The sequence below is a fragment of the Tachypleus tridentatus genome, chromosome 12 (assembly GCF_004210375.1).
Source record: "Tachypleus tridentatus isolate NWPU-2018 chromosome 12, ASM421037v1, whole genome shotgun sequence".
NCBI lineage: Eukaryota > Metazoa > Arthropoda > Merostomata > Xiphosura > Limulidae > Tachypleus > Tachypleus tridentatus.
Window position 1 is genome coordinate 30,051,195 of NC_134836.1, and position 19,686 is coordinate 30,070,880.

General features: G+C 33.7%; 1 long non-coding RNA gene across 1 annotated transcript in view; it reads left to right on the forward strand.

Moving 5' to 3' along the window:
• The first annotated feature begins 17,635 nt into the window (after positions 1-17,635).
• Positions 17,636-19,686, forward strand: part of LOC143233218 (uncharacterized) — a 31,165-nt gene continuing 29,114 nt past the window's right edge. Inside the window, exon 1 of the long non-coding RNA XR_013018041.1 lies at positions 17,636-17,755. This is a non-coding gene — a long non-coding RNA (uncharacterized LOC143233218). The remainder of the gene's footprint in view (positions 17,756-19,686) is intronic.

Genomic DNA, 19,686 nt, shown 5'->3' on the forward strand with positions numbered 1-19,686 from the left:
CCATTCAAATATTACCCCTCAGTGGCCCTGCGGCAAGTCTGCAGTCTTAGAACTAAGCAGTCGATAGGATAAGGTTCTTGTGTCGAACAAGTTACTGCTGACTAACTGATTTCTCTCTGACACGTAGTTTAAAATTAGAGGCGTCTATACCTGAATCCTCAATGGTCTTTAACACGAGCATTTAGCTCACGTGCGTAAAAAAATTATACTGAAGTCGAAAATATTGATTTGCTTAAATTGAGGCCTTAAGTAGTTGTTTACGTCTGGATAAAATTAGAAGAAAATTCATTTTTGAAAGAGAGAAATGCAGACTTGAAAAGTAAAATTGTTTCATTTGGTTTAATTTTTTTTTTGCTAAGCAAATCGTGTTTCGTTTCAAGATTTCTACCTCAATCAATATGTATATTTAAGTAAAACGTTCTTTTTGGAAAAAAATATCACACGAGATGGAAAAAAAGAGTAAAGAAATGCAAATAACGTTTTTAAACTAGCGACTGACTGTCCATTAAAACATTGAGGGCGAAAAAGATATTCAATTACTCTGAAGAACAAGTATCAAACCCAGGCTACAAAACTTACCAACAAATTCGTCTCGGTTTGTGAATTCCACTTATTTATAGCAATCTGTGAAACATGAAGGGTAGAGTACCCTGTTTTGGTACAATTATATACCACTAGAATATTACATCAACTGAAAAATTGAGTAATTAGAAAATGTGTGTTTAATTGAAAGATGCGTCTACATCAGGTATCGAACCCAATTTTTTTAGCATTATAAGTCCATAAGATTACCACAGAGTCACTCACTTTTACTGTAAGTACATAAAGATGATTGTTGAACTAGCTGCACTATTGGTGGTGTTTCTATAATAATTCATTCGAGTCATGGTGTTAGGGATAATATAACCAACAAAGTTAGAGACCCAGAAGCAATTTAGCACTTGCGTAGTTTAGAAAAAATGTTTTTCTATAAGAGTAGAGAGTGTCGACCTCTTTTGGTAATTTTTGAGTTGAATGACTTTTTTTTTGTCAAGATATTTAAAATATTTTCAACAAGCATCGTTTCTTAGCAGATTAGCAAGAGTTTTATTAATTTGTAACTAACAAAGAGTCGCAAAACATTTGCGGTGAAATTAGTACATTTATTCCAACTTCTTTAAATACACGATTTCTAGAATAATACAAAAACAATTTAATGGTAGGCACCGAAATTTATAAATCCACTTGTTTTAGGTATTTAGTGCCTTTATTAAGTACGGCCTACATTCTATAAAGTGATAAATTAACATTGTAACTTATATACGTTTTTACTTTTAATTTAGTTAGTGTTAAACTTTACTGTATTTAATAGTATCAATAAATAGACGTATAATGCTATTTTACGACCTGACTTTATACTTTATTTTCAAAAACCTTTGATAAATTTTAATATGTTGTTCTACAAAATATTTACTAGAATATGTCTTTTGTTCACATCTATTGAAAGTAAGGTACGCGTGCATTTTCAGTATTATTACAATAGAAAATTGCGATGTCATATTTAGAAATCACGTACAAAAAATAAAAAGTATTAAATGTGAATCTATAAGTATTTACACTGAACACACAAAACGTGATTTAAAATATAATTTAGCAGAACATGAGGAATCTGTAAGAAATAAAAAGATTGAAAACCATCACAGTAGAGCATCTTCAAAAACACAATGTAGGATATTATAGGAAAAACAGCCAATAGGTATAAATATGAGACTACTATTTCATGCAATCCTACTCATGATGATCACGTTGAAACGTCGAAACTTGTAGGGTCAACTTTCTGGAATCCACAGATAACTTCAGTTGTCTATCCCCCTACGACCCGGCATGGCCAGGTGGGTTAAAGCGTTCGACTTGTAATCTGAAGGTCGCGGGTTCGAATCCCGGTCGCACCACATATGCTCGCGTTATAATGTCATGGTCAATCCCACTATTTGTTGATAAAGTAGCAGCACAATAGATGGCGGTGGGGGGGTGATGAGTAACTGCCTTTCTTCTAGTCTTACACTACTAAATTAAGGACGGCTAGCGCAGATAGCCCTTCAGTAGTTTTGCGCGAAATTCAAAAACAAACAAACAATTAATCAATCAATTGCCCCTCAGTGGCACAGTCGGATTTTTGATGACTCACATTACTAGAAACCCCTGGTGAGAAGAGGAAAGATAGCCCATCGTATTATCCTTAATTCCAAACAAACAAACTGACTTCAATTACAAGTGTTTTTAACTGTTTATTTATTTTAACCTTATGTGTTATTTATCATCTCAATATAAAAATAACATCGGATTAGCATTTCTGATACTCAACGTGAATTAGTTTTTAATTTTTATCTGAGCTGGTCATGGCCCGGTGGAAATCGTGCCAAACTGTAGATCTTAAAACCCATGGTTCGTGTACTGTTGCTGTAAAAAAAATGTTTCACATTTTGTAGCCATGCATGACTGTCAAATGTCGCTATTTTAAAGCCTAAGTTGGTGCTATTGTTTATTTGCTTTTCCTCAAGTATACCAACTCAAACATATGGTGGTTAACTGATGATTAGATAACGTATATTGTTTTATCACGTACCATAAGCCTTAAAATTGACTTTGCCTCAGAATCGTACGATTGTAGCAGTTTATGTTCATTTTAGTGTTATTATCATAATTCGTAAAAGGTAAAATATGAATTGCTGAAATATATCACGTAAGTACATAATCCGTAACGTTAATCGGAATTTGTAATTTTAAAATGATGTGATTTCATCCCACTTTATCTACTTGTAATCTTACTCTGAAGAGTGCTTTGCTTACCGTATTAACTGATTACTAACACAAAAAAAGATCCAAACCAGATTTATGTGTTATTACTCTTACCTTGCCTGTGTTACTACACTTAAATTAACTGTTTTACTACCCTTCACTCGTCTGTTATACTGTTCTTACCTTATCTGTTTACTACTCTTATTTTACCTGTTTACCTACACATACCTTGCCTATTTTAATCATGGCCAGGTGGGTTAAGGCGTTCGACTCATAATCCGAGGGCCGCGGGTTCGAATCCCCGTCACACCAAACATGCTACCCCTTTCAGCCGTGGGGGCATTATAATGTGATGGTCAACCCCACTATTCGTTGGTAAAAGAGTAGCTCAAGAGTTGGCGGTGAGTGGTGATGACTAGCTGCCTTTCCTATAGTCTTACACTATTAAAATGGGGACGGCTAGCGCAGATAGCACACGTGCAGCTTTCCGCGAAATTTAAAACAAACCAAACCAAAATCTATTTTACTACCCTTACTTTACCTGTAAGGTAAGTACCTTTTGCTACACTTATCTTGTATCCATTACTACCTTTACCTTGCCTGTTTTGCTATTTTTACTTAACCTGTGTTACTACCGTAATTTGCTTTTTTTGCCACATTTACTTTGCCCATTTTACTAGCATCACCTTGTCTGCTTCACTACACTTACATTGTATGTTTTAGTAACATCAGTTACCTTTCTTGTTTTACTACCATTACATTGCCTATTTTACTGTAGAACTCTTGCAACAACAGTTTACACAAAGGACGCCAAAATGATTAATTTGTCACTCTAATCCCGGATATGTATAGGAATCCTATCATTTTTCCTCACCGTGAACAAAACTTCAAGAGTGTGTGTTTTTCTTATAGCAAAGCCACAAAGGGCTATTTGCTCAGCCCACCGAGGGGAATCGAACCCCTGGTTTTAGCGTTGTAAATCCGGAGACATACCGCTGTACTAGCGGGGGGCAAAACTTCAAGAACGTTAACCCTAATCTTGTTACTATTGCTGGCTTTTATCGATTCTTCAGAATGCTTCTTCAGAGTTAATAAAGTCCAAAGTGGTGAATATTTAAGAGCAAATGTTAATCTCTTGGCCTCTTCAATTCTATTCTTCCAAAGTCCAGTTTAATTCAAAACTAAGCCTAAATCCTTGATATACAAGCAGATAAATAGAGACGTAGATAATGTGCATCACTAGAGAAAGTTCACTTCATGATAATTTCCTGCTGTATTGTTTATTTTAGTGAAAACGTTGTTTGTATGTCAAATACCTTTGCTATTTTGTAGTAACGTATTGTTTTATTCACTGCATTTTCATTTTAAAGATAGTTTTAAGTTGTATTTGCGTCTAACCTATATGTGCTAAGAGGATCGAACCTCTAGACTATCACTTTTGCGCTAAATTCCACAAACACAGAGAACAATTATTTTAGAAGTTTCGTTACGTTATTTTCGTAGCAAAGTTGTATATATGAACGTTAAAGATCTTTTTTTTCTTCGTGAACATCAGTGTTAGTGTTGGCTTTGGTTTAAAAAGTACGCATGCGTAAATCAATTTATTTCTACTGATAGTTTGAATGTTTACTGCATCGATCGTTATTGAATGTGTTTGTTAAAAACATTTTTAAGTCATACTTTCATATAAGAACTTCTACACCATGCGGCTTGAGTGACAAGTAAATATTGTTAAAAAAAAGTAATATATATAAACTATATAACTTAGTAGTAGAAACCGCTGCTGTAAGAGGGCGTTGTTCTTGGTGGGTGACATTTATTATATTACTTTTCTCTTTTATTGAACTTATTTATTAAAAAATGTTTTAATTTTACGAGAATGGCGTATCATGTTCTGATGGCGCTTTAAAAATTCAAGTATCTAATTCAGATCTATGTGAGGTACGGCCGTATAATTTGAATAAACTTCTTTGTTTGTTTTTGAATTTCGTGCAAAGCTACACGAGGGCTATCTGCGCTAACCATCCCTTATTTAGCAGCGTAATTCTAGAGGGAATGCACCTAGTCATCACCACCCACCGCCAACTCTTGGGCTATTCTTTTACCAACGAATAGTGGGATTGTCTGTAACGTTTTAACGCCCGCCACGGTTGATAGGGTGAGCATATTTGGTGTGACGGGAAGTTGAACTCACAACCCTCGGATAACGAGTCGAGTGCCTTACCAGCCTGGCCATGCCGGGCTTTATATAAAGACCAATTATAATCATCTTCCTTATAAATGTTGCGTAAAACAAAAATAGTACTTTTGACCATTTTTCCAACACATGTAAAAATTTAATATATATTGTTCATAATTTTTCTATTTAATAAATTTCTTTACGAGTAGACACTAATCGTTCTAAACTTCCTTCCAGGTGTTTAGTCTATATCATTTTTTTTCAGTTTAACGTTTTATTACGCAATGGGTCTGTGGTAAACTTAAGTTGTTGACTGCCAAGTATTTCAGCTGCTACGGCTTCAAAATACAACTTTAATGCTTCTTCATTTTGTAACTTTTTTCGTGATGCTATTTTGGATCGAAAGTGAAACAATTTGTAAGTAAGTTAAATGCATGTATGGTGCTGACATCTAGCGTTGAAGTTAGGTATTATTTAGAACGAATTAACTCGTCCGTGGCACTGTGTTACCGATCGGCTTGGACAAGTTATCTCGTCTACGCCACTGAACAGGTTAAAGGATTACAGCATTAGAATTTTAAATTCCATTTCTGCGACAGCATGACACAGTATCTATTGTACCAAAAACTTTGCAAAAATTTATAGTTTTAAATTAAAGAAAAAGGAGAAAACAAAAAGTATCTTCTTTTTTTTTCAGCTTAAAGGTATCAAAATAAATAATAGGTTCAGATTCATGAGGTAAACCGAAGGATGTAGAATGTTTAGTATTCTATTGTAAAAGATGGGTTCGTTTTATACGTGATTGAACGCGTTCTAAGAAGAAGAATTTATGCCATATTTATGGTGTGAAAATGTTGTTCTTGGGTTTCTTTATAACTTTTTTATTATAATTTATTTAATAATGCATTTGTTCCTGTGTCTCTTACGGAAATGGCGTGAGTTTATGCGTATGTAGCAGACACAAAATTTTGTTGCTCTATAAATTTGCTGTTAGTATGTTTTATAAGCATACCCAGTAAGAATTTTATCCAGAAAAATAGTGCAAGCGTCTGCGTTCGCCAGAGCGCTGGAAAACTCAATAACAAAGTCAGTGCAACTGCCCTATGAATGACAAAAAAAGGTGGATGCAAATATTCTTTATTAACCATTTAGTACAGCAACATTAATAGCTTAAATTTTTCAAAAAGGTCTGATTTTATGTCCTTGAATAATATTATATGTTTAATTATAGATAATATTAAGTACTGTATAGTTTAGTTCTAACTAAGATAATGTTAAAAACTTACTTATATATTTATCTCTTTATCGAACTTAAATCTAATATAAGTTAAGGTTTTATGAATTATGACCTAAATACAAGTGTGCTTACACATTTTGGTACCTACGACTACATTTCGTTTGTATTATTATAAAAATCTTGTATTGAAAAAAATTATACTAATTTGACAGCAAACATTTTGTGGGTCTCTGCAAGTTAAATATTATTTTGAAAATAACCTGAAAATGCTGCTGCTGTCACAAAAGCTGTTTATTTAAAGTGATTTAGGGTTCGATTCCTACAATGGACACAATGCAGATGTCCTTCTGTGCAGCTACATGTTTAAACAAGTAAACAAAATCCAAGACATCATTACCTGCAAGTGGGTATTAATGGTTACAGAAGTCGTTTTTGAATGTTTCTGGTTATAATAATACGGAAATTGAAAAGTTTCATAAAACCACGAAACTCTGACCTATCGCGTAATAAATAGTCAACACATCAATTTATATATGTAGAAAGCATTATCAGCCACAACCTATTTCTTCCCACGTGCAGTTCTATCCAACAGAATCAGTTTTCAAGTTGAAGATATGTTTATTTCATGTCTGTATCTAAAGACAAACCTACATGTCTGTTATGACAAAACAGACCAATGACAAGCAAAATACGTCAGAGTGAGGTTTAATTGTGACCATATTTCTTTCTTTCTATTTTGACATATTTTAAAACGTTATTGAAATATCCATAAATATTTTACAATACACAGATTTTACTCAAGTGTGAATCGTGTTTACCCTATTCAATTAACTATATTAAATATTATTTATAATATATTAAATGAGGCCTGGCATGGCCAGATGGGTTAAAGCGTTCGGCTCCCCATCGCACCAAAAATGCTCGCCCTTTCAAATGTGAGGGCGTTATAATGTGACGGTCAATCCCACTATTCGTTGGTAAAAGAGTAGCCCAAGAATTAGCGGTGGGTGGTGATAACTAGCTACCTTCTCTCTAGTCTTACACTACTAAATTAGGGACGGCTATCGCAGACAGCCCTCGAGTAGATTTGCGCGAAATTGAAAACAAACCAAACTTTTACTAGAACCGTACCTGAGGGTTTGCGCGAAATTCAAAAACAATACATAAAATGAATATATTAATAATCATACACAGATTAAAATATTGATGCGCAATATTTTAATCATGTATAAACAATGCTTACTATATAATAATCAGTGGTTTATTAAATATATAATCTATTATTATTATCCCAACATATTTAACAATATATATATGTGTTTACCTTATTTTTACACTCTAGAAACTTACATCTACAGTTTTATAATATATTTCACTATTTTCAATTATTTCTATTGATACTTTTAAATAAAATATGAAAAATTGTATTTTAACATTTAAACAAAAAACTTTCAATTTCATTAACTTAAGTGTCTGTTTGTTAATATGCACGAAGGTATACAATGGGCTATCTGATTCTGTCCACCACAAGTATAGAAAACAAGTTTCTATCGTTGTAAGTCCGAAGATATACAGCTGTGTCAGGTGTGTATGTGATCCTAGTGTTATGGTTTTAAATAATTAAAATTAAAAACAATACCATTTTCATACTTTTTAAATAAACGTTCACGTGAAATTGTATCACGAGCTGTAATATATCTGGATAAACTATCATTATTTTTGAAATTATTTAATTTGTTGATCATCCTATGTAGTGTATCCTCTCTATTCCTTTTTTTCGTATACCCAAATTATATAATTATTGAATTTGAAAAATATGTAGATATTTTAAAACTATTTTTCAAGTATTATGATATAGCTCATAAAAAAGATCTTAATATGTAACCAAACATACCTTACCTCTCTTAAATATTTGTATAATAAAACACATATTAAGTATCTTGGAAAAATATCCTTTCACCATTATCATATGGGTGTTAATTTATCGTGTTTTGAAATTTGTGTTTTAATTTTATCGCTCACTACAAACTTTATAAATTGTTAGAGAATTATAAATTCATATTCATCAGTTAGTGTTAAATATATTGAATTTAGGGCGGTTTTTTATTCATTTGTTATATTTCATATAAGAGATCTAGATTAGAGTAATCACAACAGTTTTTACTTATAATTTTCATGATTCAATATTCATCAGCTGATGTAAAATACATTCAATAAACACGTATGCCTATGTAATTAAAGTAACAATGTGTATTAGTCAGTGCATGCTAGGTCACACGGATACCCTATTTACCTTTATAGGAATGAACGACGTTTAACATGTATTGTCTAAACAAATGCAAAGCTATGACGTTTACAATCTTAACTTTGAAGAAAATTACTTCAGTGATATAAATAAACACACAATGAAACACAATAAGTTAACTCTTTATCTTTCCTTCGTTTTTAGATAAAGAACTACAATTTCTTCTTAACATAAATTCCATCAGGCGCCTAAAAATCAATAGTTAGGCCTGAAGTTTAAATATACTGCATACCCGAAGAAGAAAAAAAAACCACAGTGCACATACGAGCCGATATTGACAAATTAATAACTTTACTAAGTCTTTTATTGGTGATGGATAAATTAACTTTCTTTAAGGATGCTCGTGAACCGGATATAATTAATTACCACGTTAAAGAGATTAAAATATTCGTTTGCACATGAGATGGCGTTACAGACCGTTGTTAGATTTCAGTCTTAACCCTCAACTCTTAAGTATATTAAAGCATTGTAAACTATGAACATTACGTTCACCACCGGTATGACTAAGTGTACAGACTTACTATGATAAAATCAAGGTTTAGATTCCTAGCGATGGACAGCCACATATGTAGCTGTGTTCTATAATTATGAACAAACGAATAAAACCTTCAAATACAATGAAGATGCGGAATTTTCTTTTCAACCTTTGTTACTGCATTCACTATTTTCCATAGGAATTAGTTTTACTATATATAAGTTATATATTTTGAAGAGTATAACCTCTTAATATTAAGCTTTCGCTAGGAATAATGCCAAACGCAATCTGAATTGTAATTTATTACTTAAAAAAACTGAAGCTTTTTACTTAATTTACTCGTTGTACTTAAGTTAAAAGTTCCTGAAGAAACTATAAAGTGAAATGTTGAGTGTATAATCAAATAAAAACACTAACTATGGTATTATAAAGTCGTTTTTAATGTATTTTACACTCCAATATCCAACACAGAAATGAAATATTGAAAAATATCCTTATATTTTACGGTTATGAAAAGGACAGCCACTTTTAAAAATAACATAAACAATTAAGGTAAACTCGCAGAAGGCTTTACAATTGGTTGAGTCTTCAGAATTTATTATTGTAAGAACATTCAAACTCTCAGGAACCATGTCTTAGGTTTAATTAGTGTGTATTTGTCAATTTTGAACAGTTGGTTTTTGGAGGCCCGACATGGTCAGGTGGTTTAGACGCTTGACTCATAATCTGAGGGTCGCAGGATTGAATCCCTGTCACACCAAACATGCTCGACCTTTCAGACGTGGGGTGTTATAATGTTACGGTCAGTTCCACTATTCGTTGGTAAAAGAGTATCCCAAGAGTAGGCGGTGGGTGGTGATGATTAGCTGCCTTCCTTCTAGTGTTACACTGCCAAATTAGGGACGGCTAGTGCAGATAGCCCTTGTGTAGCTATGAGCGAAATTAAAAAAAAAAATGATTTTTTGCTAAATTTAGATTCAAGAATCGTAAGCCATAAGTTTTGTGTCATGTGGTAAATATAACTTCCACTATAAGTGCCGTGTGTTAAGTATCATGTGGATACTAAACTTCAACCACATGGTAAATAAGACTTTTACAATAAGTGTCATATGGTAAGAAAGACTCACAATAAGTTTCGCGTCATGTGATAAATAAAACTTGCATAGTAATTTAAGTTTCATGTGGTAAATAGAACTTCTACATTAGGTGCCGTGTCATTTGGAAAACAGGAACTCAAAAATAAGTATCATGCGGGTTCTCAACTGTCACTTCAAGTTCGTGTCTTGTGGTAAACAAAACTTCCACAGTAAGTATAATGTGGTAATTAGGACTTTTACAGTAAGTTGTGTGTCATGTGATAAACAGGACATCCACAATATGTTAAGCGTCAAGTAATTACTAAACTTCCACAATACATTTCGTGTAATGTGGTAATTAGAACTTCCATAATAAGTGTTATGTGGTAAATAGGACTTCCACAATACGTTAAGTATCATGTGGTAACTAGACTACCACACTAAAGTTCGTGTTATGTGGTAAATAGCACTTCTCCAATACGTTAAGAATTAGTTAAGTGTCATTTGGTAATTTCGACCTCAACAATAAATTAAGAATCATGTACTAAATAGGACTTCCACAATAAGTTAAATGTCATAAGTTGACTAGACTACCACTATCTTTCATGTTATTTGGTGTATATGAACTCAAAAGAAGTATCCTTTGTTTACTAGACTTCCACAATACCTTAAGAATCATTTGGTTGCTAAACTTTCACAAAACATTGAAAATCATTTGGTGAATAGAACTTCCATAGTAAGCTTCGTGTCATCTGGTAACTAGAATTCTACAATACGTTTTGTGTCATGTGATAAATAGAACTTTCGCAATAAGTTGCGCGTCACATGGCAAGAATAATTCCACAATAAATTTCGTGTTACGTGATAACTATATTTCCACAATAAATTTCGTGTTACGTGATAACTAGAGCTTCCACAGTAATTTTCGTGTCAGGTAGTAACTATAAATCCACAATAAATTTCTTAGTCATGTAGAAGATATAGTAAATACTGCTTACATTAAATTATACCGATATAAACTAATCTAAAATTATTACAATACTGTGCAACAGTGCTAGGACAAGACAATATTTTGCTATTCTTTTTTTTCTATGAAGCTCACTTTTCTATGCCATTATAGAATGTAAATTTCTCCATTATGGTAATGCTTCACTGTTCCTGTTGAAAGCTTAATGAGCCACACTGAGAATACTTATCATTCTTTAGAATTCCCATATACTTGTGCCAGGGGCATATCATAAGTGTTCTGCTTAAATGAACATATTGATCAAATTTATTGTCTGAAGTAACTGTCATGGTACCCCATGCAGTGTTTAAACTATATAGAAAGCTGGCAAGAATGGAGCACATGGCACTGGTTCTCGCTAGAAGAAATCAAGGTAATACCACTCGATAAATATATCCTGATAAAAGCAGTGTATGACATTATATAATAAATTTTGGTGTCATACCACGCCCCCAAAAAGCATAGAGAACTGTCAGTAAAGTAGACAGTTTACATAAAAGCTTTATGTGATACTGGTTACATTCTCCGGCAATTTGTTGCAGACTTGAAATGCCCCCTAAACACTGATAAACGCTACTTAGATCGTGAAACTGAGACAGGTAAGATAGGAAAGGAAGAGGTAGAACACCTAAACTTGATCATACTGATGTTAAATGTCTTCGTTTATGCAGCCTTCGGAACAAAAGAAATATTGCCACTTACCTCGAGCACGAGATGAACAACCATGTACCAGTGTCCAGGTTTACAGTATCAAGAAGACTCAGTGAGAATGTAATATTTGAGAGCGTAGCAGTTAAAAACCTTCACTTTAATCTCCAAGCATTGGTAAAAATGGCAAAACTGGACTGTTGAGTGGAAAAGGGTGTTATGGAAGGATGAGTCCAAGTGTTTGTTTCAAAGCATAGATCGTACAGCCGGTGGAAAAAAAGATGAAAGATACCTTAACATATAGCACTTACCGTGAAGCACGGGGAAGGCAGTGTGATGGTTTGGGGGTGTTTTGATGTTGAAATGACAGCAGCTATTCGCAAGATAATATCAGATACTGATCTGTTATGGTATACCCTATGATTTGAGTATTATTAGTAAATAGTTTAACTGCAAAGAAGATAATAACCCCAAACACTCATTGGCCTATGCAAAAATTACTTAGTTAAGAATTAAGCTGCTGGAGTCATTCATATGATCCACTCCGCCCCCCTCCCCAAAGCCCCGATCCCAACCCAATTGAGCAGAACTGGGATTTGATAGACAAAAAAACTTGACAAATCAAAAGTTATTCCAAAGAAACATTACGGGAGTGTATTAGAGACATTTGGAGCAAAATACCAAAGGATACTTTGATGAAATATGTTTCAACAATGCTTGAAAACTCTCTGCAATTATTAAACCAAAAGATGGACAGAAAATATTAACTGTTTGCTGAGTTCAAGCAGTTTCACTGAGTTTTCGTTGTACTGAGTATGAAGATTAGCAATAGGTTGATGTTTACTTGTGATTTAGATTCCATTTCTCTTTGAAAGCAGCCTGAAATTTAAATCCTGATTTTGTTCTCACACATTTTACAGCATTAATTAGACATATTAAATATAATTTAACGGCCACATTTAATACGAGAGAAACAAGCAGTCTTTAAAATCAACATTCTTATTGGTGTAACATCTTCCACGACAGAAAATATTAATTTATTAGTTTAATATACAGAAAACGTGCAGGCTTGAACACTGAGTGTACTTGTTTTATATTCTCACCCCATTTTCCAGTAGCACAGCAGCATATTTGCAGACTAACAACGTCAAAAACCGGTTCTCAATACCCGCGGTGGGCAGAGCACAGAGAGCTCACTTTGTAGCTCTGTGCTCAATTACAAACAGACATAAAAACTCATTTAATATCCTAAAAACCTGCAGACTTGAACCTGGAATGTGCTAATTTAATGTACTTAAAATCTGTAAAATCTTGAACATGTAAGTTTGTCCCTGAAGAAGAAAGATAAACTTTCAAAAGCGCTCGATAGCGTTTTTTTTTTCATTTAAATTTAATTACTAATACGTTTAAAATGTGTAGTTTAAACATAAAATTTACTAATACACTGGAAACCTGTAGGCATGAATATGGAATTAATACCATACTGATCCGAAAGTTGAGCGTTCGAATCCCCGTCGCACCAAACATGCTCGCCTTTTCACCCATGGGAGCGTTATAATGTGATGGTCAATCCCCCTATTCGATGGTAGATGAATAGCCCTAGAGTTGGCGGTGGGTGGTGATGACTAGCTGCCTTCCGTCTAGTCCTACAATGCTAAATTAGGGACGGCTAGCGCAGATAGCTCTCGTGTAGCTTTGCGCGAAATTCAAAAACAAACAATACCTTACTGAGACGAAGGATATAACTCAGAAAATAATATTGTTCAAATACTAGCTGTTGGTTTATTTAATATAGCAATAATTACACATTTTAAATAAATATAAAGAAAAAACTATATACAGGGAGAAGTGTCCCTTATGCTATTGATTTTTTTAATAATGTCTATGACAAGTGGTGTTTTTGATTAATCTATTTTAACCACATTATTCGCAGAGTTAATTCGTTCTATTTCTATAAAAAACACACACACACTCTCTTCCGGACTCTGGCAATAAAATAACATTGAGAAGGTTAATTTTAGACAACTGAAAATAAATCCAGAAAAGGACGGAGCATCGTACATAACAACATAGACTTTCCCAGATACTACTTGTTGTTTACAGTAGCTTGGGTACTTACTTCCCATTAATGTACAGAAACAATCATTGTAACATCGCTCACAATAAATGTAGTTTTGAACAAGATAATAATGTTTACTAAGCTGTTTTGTGAGCGACTGTATATCTGTGTAATGGATATTGTTGTCACTCGAAGTTTCCTCTGGAGTTAAGATGGTTGTGATCTTTTGATTGGATGTTTGTTAACCAATAGCATGTGAAGAGCAAAATCGATTATTTGTAGAGTATATTTGAGCAAGAAGGAAGATCGATAATAGATATTGAATAGAATACTTTGTTTTAACTAAGGCATTTAAAGGAGATAATGGAAATTCTTTACTAATCGAATCCTGTGGAAGGAAAGATTGCTTTCCGAAAAGCTTCGTTTTGCGGACTACTTGTTTGTAGTTTATATTTCTTATTTAATATATTTTAATTAAAACCATATTTAAGTCAGATGTTTTCGCTCAGAAAGTTCAAAATCAGTGGATTTAATTCAGGTTGGAGGTTAACATGAACATAAAATTTAGCGTTAATTCATTAAAACGTTTCTGAGAAAATTTACACATCTGTAATACAGTTTGATAAAATTCTAAGTTTAATGCCTCCATGTGACACACTTGTAAATCTGAAGACTCATAACCCTTAATCCAGAATTTTGAAACTTTTAGTAGACGTTTAGTAAAGCTCCTATGTGGCTCAACAATAGGTATATGACTCTAACTAAACCATCACGTTTCGATACCCCTGGTGAGTAAATCAAAAATGTTCCATTGTGTAGGTTTATACTTAACGACATAAGACCAGTTTAGGTTAACATGAAATGTAATTTGTTGTTTTGTGTGCAGTTTTGTGATTTTGTAGTTATTTTAATTTTCGTGTATAAGTCTCCATGTTTATTTTTATAAGGTGATTTAGTTGTCGAAAAGATAACTCTTGTTTCGTAATAAAATTATCTGAGCGATTTTATATAAAGCCATACACACTGTAACTGTGAAAAATATATATGTATATTCAACAGGTAGTTCCATATAAACTGTTCTGGTTTTGGAAACAAATAAGATAATCTTATAGCAAAACGGATTACTCTAGGAGAAAGATTGTTCTACGAGCTTAGGAAATAAGATTTCGTTTAACAGCCACTAGAGAAAAAGTATGTTTATTTGTTTTTATGGTGTTGTGAGCCTATCTGGACACACGTACCTAGTAATATTACTGAGAGCATAGTATATCTAAGTTTGAACAAGACAGCGAGACGGACAAATATTGTTTGAAATGTCAAGTACCTTATACATTTGGCACATTTTGGTTGTCTGCGTTATTAGCCGTCCCTAATTTAGCAGTGTAAGACTAAAGGGAAGGCAACTAATCATACTACCACCGCCAACCATTGGGCTACTCTTTTACCAACAAATAGTGGGATTGACAGTCACTTTATAACGCCTCCACGACTGAAGGGACGAGCATGTTTGGTGCGACGGGGATTCGAATTCACAACCCTCAGATTATAAATCTAGGGCCCTAACCACTTAGACATGTCAAGCCCGGTAAATTAATTAATTTTGTGTTCACTGAGCTGTTACATAAATATGAAAATTTCAAAAGTATCATAAATTACTTCCTTTATTAGAGTTTTTTTATTTTTAAATTCCGTCCAATAAAGTTATATAGAGGTCACTTTTCTTAGAGCACTCTAGCAGAACATTACTGTTATTATGTGGTATATCTATTAAAATTTGTAAAGGAAGTAATTTCCGGTGCATTACTAAGAGCATGAATCTACGTTATTTAATCATGATTAAACGTGATTATTTCGTGATTGAATCAGAATTTTATTGGTGAACGCAGAAGAGCATATACATACACATAAAGAAATAAAGATTAAATGTTGCAAATGTAATATAAATCATCTTTCCTTTGGGATTACTTTTCTAGTGGCTAAGCGGTAATTCTGAGAGCTTATTACGTTAAATATCGAATTTCGATGCTCATGGTGGGTAGAGCACAGTTAAACAACTGTGTAGATTTGGGTTTAACAACAAACAAAACTTCCTGAATTGGCAAAAATAACATCTATTGGTTCTTATTTTGTATAGTAGAGTCGAGTTGAGTAGACAGAACACCTGTCTTTAATTCTGTTTTAATGACAAAGTTACTAAAATCTGTTTGCCAAAGTCCTTAATTTTGAGCTATTGACTAAATGGCTGCACCTTATGATCCACCATAGATTGACTGCTATTTTATGACACACCTACAGCTTGGAGCGTAACTAGTATTTGTGGTATCGCACTTATTCAAATCCTGCTTCCCAGATCCAAACTAGAGAGTTCTACCATAGAATCAACCAATACTCTTTACCTATAACTACATGAAAGAAGACATACAATCAAATCCCGGCTCCTGCTGTTATGTAAAGGACTTCTCTCCAGATGACAGCAGATGAACAGTCAAAAAGTAGGTTACAAATTAATTTATTTTAGTCTCTAATGATAACAAATAGTATCTAATTAGTATTTAGGCTCAGGTGAAGTTAGGCTATTGGTTAATATAGCGATTGAAATCCGCTCGCCACAATCCTATTGTATTTTACATACCATGTACTAATAATTTTCACTTTTACTATTTAGACCCAATTAAATCAAAATTTGCCTTCGATGTATCGCATGTCACATACATCTCTGCACCTAATGAAAGACTAATTAATCTTTATTTGCCCATTACGAACATTTTAGTTTTACTCGACGCATTGATATTTTTAGATGCATGACTATTTGACCTATTATCTACTTAATGTCGTTCTTTTTTAGAATTATTTTATCCACAGTTGTTTGCAATATACTTTCAGCTTGAAATTGGCAAAGGATCTGGTCTGTTACGTGTTCTCAATCATCAACTTTGTAATGTCACTTATGTCAACAATTTTTTGGAAAATTCTTTTAAAAAAAAGTCCTCTGTTGTGACAGAGGTAAGCTTACGTACTTACAATGTTAAAATCCAAGGTTCAATTCCCAGTGGTAGACACAGAAGATAGCCCAATGCGGTTTTGCTCTAAATGAAACAATCTTCAAACTATTTCTTGGCTTGAACGTTAAATAAAGAGCATTGTTAAGCCCAAAACAAAAGGATATTACATTAAGACAACTGCGAAATAAAGTCACACAATGCAATGGTCAATGAGGATGTTATTGATGAAACGTATATTGGGAATATTTATCTTCAGCAATATCATTAACACTGAAGAAGATATTTGAAATTGGGGAGAATATTCTCAAGGATTAACAGATATATTGGATTTTTAATACCTTAAATCGTTTAAATGAATTGGAAACTCAGCCTGCAAGAGTACATTTTATAAGTAACGGAAACCTTGGAATAGATGGTTTATAAACAGTAGAATTATTTAGAACGTTTGTTTGTGTGTTGAATATCACACCCAACCTGCTCTAGTCGTCCCTAATTTTGAAGTGATAAATTTAACGGAAGGCAGCTAATCAACATTACTCACGTCCACTTCTTCAGCTACTTTTTACCACCATATAGTGAGATTGATTGCCACTTTATAACGATCCTACGGCTAAAAAAATGAGCAATTTTGGAGGCAGGATTCGAATCTAAGTCGTCGGGCCATAATAGACCACAATGCGTTGTTTAATGTTTGTGTATGTATGTATCAAGCTCTCTGTATTTCACATTCAAGAGATGCTATTGATCGTACGGATCAAGAAACGCGGCTTCAACTAGTGTCATCGCTTCTTCCCCTACTACAGAAGTGGACTTACCCAATAAGAGTGAAGGAACGACTACCAGTTGAGTTGTTGGATTTTGCTGTTTTACAACAAAAGTTTCACAGTAAGTTGGCTGAAACTCCTCAACGTTTCCTGCTGGTGACGGTGTGGACTTGATTGTCTAGACTTCCTATAAATTAAATACACTGCACTTTTACATGCAACTAATGTAAGTGTGTACTGTCTTTGTATCTGTCCAAAGTTTGTTTTTTTTTATTAAACTGTGTATAAGTAAACGTGTGGGTACTAAATAAATATTAAACAAGTATTCTAACTTTATTAGTATAGCTTAGGTTTGTTTCTGCTTGTGTTAAAGGAAAGTGCTAAGCAGTTGGCAATTTTTTCTCTGTCCACTATGTGTATCAAAACCAGAATTTTAGAGTCGTGATCCTTCAGAGTTACCTCTAAGCCACTGCGGGACGTATAGTTTGGGCTTTTGGCCCTTATAAATAACTAACTGCAGAAATTAAGCTGAATTTAGTTTGTAATTGGTGTCATACGTAGCCTAGAATTAGCACAGCTAAATTGTAAATTCGAAGAATTGTGTTTCGTAACAAATCTCCACATCTTATAATCTGAGGATCGTGGATTCGAATCCCCGTCGCACCAAACATGCTCGTCCCTTCAGTCGTGGGGGCGTTATAAGTGACTGTCAATCCCACCATTCGTTGGTAAAAGAGTAGTAGCCCAAGAGTTGGCGGTGGGTGATGAGAACTAGCTGCCTTTCCTCTTGTCTTTTATTGTTAAGTTAGGGACTGCTAGCATAGATAGCCCTTGAGTAGCTTTGTGCGAAATTCATAAAAACAAACAAACAAACTTTATCGTTAAAAATTGTTTTTGACAGCAGCGATGCGCAGTTCTCAGTTCTTTTATCGTTTCAAAACTTGATATAACGACGTTCTCACACTATATATTAAACTCCCTTAGATTTGTTTATTTTTTCATTTCGCGCAAAGCTACATGAGGGCTATCTGCGCTGGCCGTTTATAATTTCGCAGTGTAAAGCTAGAGGGAAGAGTGATAGTGATAATTGCCCAGAGCCAACCTTTCGGCTACCTTTTTACTAACGAATAATAGGATTGATGCCCAAGGTATATCGCCCTCATGACTGAAAGGGTGAACATGTTTGGTGTGACGGAGATTCGAACCTGCGACTCTCAGATTACGAATCGAATATCTTAACCACCTACACATGCCAAGCAGGACTCGGGGAATAAACTATTTAGATACTTTTCACATTGACACTAACCGTGCTCAGTGTAACCGATTTGTTTTACAATCATTTCCGTAACTGTACACTTCAACATCATCAGAACAATTTATAACTGTGGTTATTGCTGAATGTTTAATACCTATTAAAAAAAACAGAAAAACATTATTTAATAATTGTCACATGAATTACGAGAATGACATTCAAAATGCAATAATCAACCAATCACTATGTCCTCCTCAATTTTGAGGGTCGACAACTGTGATTCTCCTTTCCTTGCTGTATTCAACAACATTTTTAATTCGAGCTCCTTGTCGACAGTCTTATGTTATAGAACCAAGTGAGTCTCAGCAACACCCCTCACTTTTTTAACCTATTATAATCTCTTCTAATCTTACTTCAAGTCAAACTTTGTGCTTCAACAGTTGCCTTTACTTGTTCAAATACATGATTGTTCTTTTTTCTTTTCAGGTAGTTGGTCTTTCACGTTTCTCTATAACATCACATTTCAAATGTCTTTGTATATCATAGAACATAATAACCTATGGAGTGGAACTGTACATCAGTAACAGTTCTAGTTTGATATCTCTCCTGGACGTTTCTTTGAGTCTTAAGAATGCTATTTTGTCATTCTTATGCTTCGTTTTATCCGTTTTCTACACTTACCATTCATATTCTTCCCTAAATAAGTAAATTTCTCTACGTGTTCTCTATCTTCTACTTTGTTGGCTATTCTGGGAGTTTTCTCAGTCGTGACATTGTAGTTGCTTAGGTTTTATTAACGTTTATCCTGATTCTATAGTTTTCTCCTTTGTAAACACACCTGTTAAATAACTTGTTTTTATTCCTTAGATAACACTAAAATAAGCAAAATAAATTTGGGATAATTA